Here is a 2,766-nt window from a genome sequence, read left to right on the forward strand (position 1 = left end):
CTGATGTGTTGTAATTTGAGGTTAGTATTATGTGATGATGAAAAGTGTTTTGGTTGACTGAAGAGCCAGAAGGATTAGCATACTAAGTTGTGATAATTATTTTTATTTATTCTCTGTTATGCTTTTGTTTTGTTTTTTAAATCTGATTTTTTTCCATTTTCTTTATGACAAGGTTAGGTAAGTTTGTCATTTTGTTAGCTTTTTTCAAAGAATATGCTTTTAATTTGTTTATTATCATTTCTATAGTTTTTTCTTTGTTTTTTTTTTTTTTTTAAGTGGAACATATGATTTTATTCAGACCACCACCTTTGGTTTTAAAAGAGTAACTGAAAATCAGGGTGGTGGAGAGGGGAGTAATGTCTGGAACAATATGGAACACATGGAACTCTTGCCATTTGATAATTTTATACTTAAACTTTTTTTTAAGCCCATTATATAGTTACCAAGTGGGAAGTAAAACTTCAAAATGTACAATTTCCTTTAGAGAAGTTTCAGAATTAAAGATTTGATTTACATGAAAAGCTGTAGAGAAAGTAGTTGAAAAGTCCATTCATAAAACTTTTATTCCACTTACATCAACTTAATACACATGTTCTTAACAATTATGCTTGGATTGTTCATGAAAATTTCATAAGACATTAAACAAAGCTAGCCATCATCTCAAGTTATTTCCCTGTTAACTATTTTTACAGCACATGCATGTTAGGCAAGTATCAAAAAAATCACAAAAGCAAAAAACCTAAAAAAAGTTAAATACATGGGTTTTTTGTTTTACTGCTGTGCTTGATATACAGTGACTTTATGAATATCAAGCAATTCATTTTTACTGCATCTTTACTTGTACATTTGTTCTTAGGTTGCCTAAACCATTTAAATACAAATAAAATGAGTGTAGCAAAAATAATGAAAGCGAACAGCAGGTAACTTTACAAATAATGGAATGTGAACCGTTTCTGCCCTTCTCCAGAGTAAATTGACTGGGTTAAAACTTTGTCTTAAGGAACACTTTTGCAACTGCAATCATAAAGGTGTAGACGTTGAGATTGTGTATTCCACAGATACACATGGAATGGTCATGTAATATCTATGGGACATCTGTTTCTACCACAGCCATGAGTGCTCCAACCCTAAAGTACCCACAATAACTAGACCTGTGGCTGGAACCAATTATCCCTTTATCCCCCCACCATGACAGACCAATATGTAGGCAGTTTTCTTTGCTTAGACATGGAAACTGTTTTAACACTGGCCTTGTGAAATCACAATGTATATGCCAAACATGTAAAACTTGTATAAAAATTCCATATCCCCATATTGGTCACCTCAGATGAAAACAGATAACTCCCCAAATGTTAACTGGCTCTACTCCCCTAATATTAAACATAAAAACCACATGGGAAATATAGAAATCCAAACAGAAGTAACATAAACCTGTCATAAATCGTAAACAAAAACTATTTGTGGGACAGCATGGATGACAAATGGTCTACTGTGTAAATTTTAGAATGAGGCAGACAAAAGTTGGAAGGCTGGTTAATTCTCCCCTCCTTCTCCTGCTTCAGCTTCATCTCCTTGGGTGTCCGATGTCCACAATGTCAAGTTGTCTCTCAGTAATTGCATTATTAGTGTGCTGTCTTTGTATGATTCTTCACTTAATGTATCAAGTTCAGCAATGGCTTCATCAAAAGCTGTCTTTGCAAGGGAGCAGGCTTTCTCTGGAGAGTTCAGGATCTCATAATAGAACACAGAGAAGTTCAAAGCCAGACCCAATCTTATAGGATGCGTTGGTTGCATCTCCTTTTTGCTGATTTCAAATGCTTCTTGATATGCTTGTTATGATTGATCCACTATTCCTTTCTTGTCATCACCAGCAGCAACCTCAGCCAAATAACGGTAGTAGTCTCCTTTCATTTTCAAATAGAAAACTTTGCTTTCTGCTTGTGAAGCATTAGGAATCAAGAACTTTTCCAATAGAGACAGTACATCATTGCAGATATCTCTTAGTTCGGTCTCAATTTTCTCTCTGTATTCTCGGGCCATCTGCTGTTTTTTCTCAGCACCTTCCGTCTTTTGCTCAATACTTGAAACAACCCTCCAAGATGACCTTCGGGCCCCTACGACATTTTTGTAAGCAACAGAGAGAAGATTCCTCTCCTCATTGGATAATTCAGCTCCTTGCTCAGTTACAGACTTCATGCAGGCTGCCATGTCATCATATCTCTCAGCCTGCTCAGCCAATTTGGCCTTCTGCACCAGCTCATTTTTATCCATGACTGAATGTTCTGTGCCCGGAGTGAGTGGCGGCGGACGGACGGACGGACGCGGGGTTCAGCGGTCTCTGGGCGGCGGCAGTGGCCTTTTCTTTGTTTTTTAAATCAATTTCTCTAACTTTTAAGATTATTGTTTTGTGCTTATTTTGTTATTATTGACCTACTTTTTAATTACATATTCTATTTACACTTTTTTTTTCTATTTTGTTCATAGATATTTTGGGGGAAATTTTTTTTCTTTTTTTAAAAATTATTTATTTATTTTAAGTTTTCAACATTCATTTCCACAAAATTTTGAGTTCCCAATTTTCTCCCCATCTCTCCCCTCCCCCACCCCAAAACTCCAAGCATTCTAATTACCCCTATCACCAATCTGCCCTTCTTTCTAACATTCCTCCCTTCCCTTATTCGCATTTTCTCTTTTGTCCTGTAGGGCAAGATAAATTTCTATACCCCATTACCTGTATTTCTTATTTCCTAGTTGTGTGCAAGAACA

At 35.9% G+C, this 2,766-nt stretch overlaps 1 pseudogene; it reads right to left on the bottom strand.

Annotated features, from left to right (window-relative positions):
• Positions 1 to 545: 545 nt before the first annotated feature.
• LOC140500741 (14-3-3 protein zeta/delta pseudogene) lies at positions 546 to 2,351 on the bottom strand (annotated as a pseudogene).
• Positions 2,352 to 2,766: the final 415 nt, after the last annotated feature.

Source organism: Notamacropus eugenii, chromosome 4 (assembly GCF_028372415.1).
Source record: "Notamacropus eugenii isolate mMacEug1 chromosome 4, mMacEug1.pri_v2, whole genome shotgun sequence".
Taxonomy (NCBI): Eukaryota; Metazoa; Chordata; class Mammalia; order Diprotodontia; family Macropodidae; genus Notamacropus; species Notamacropus eugenii.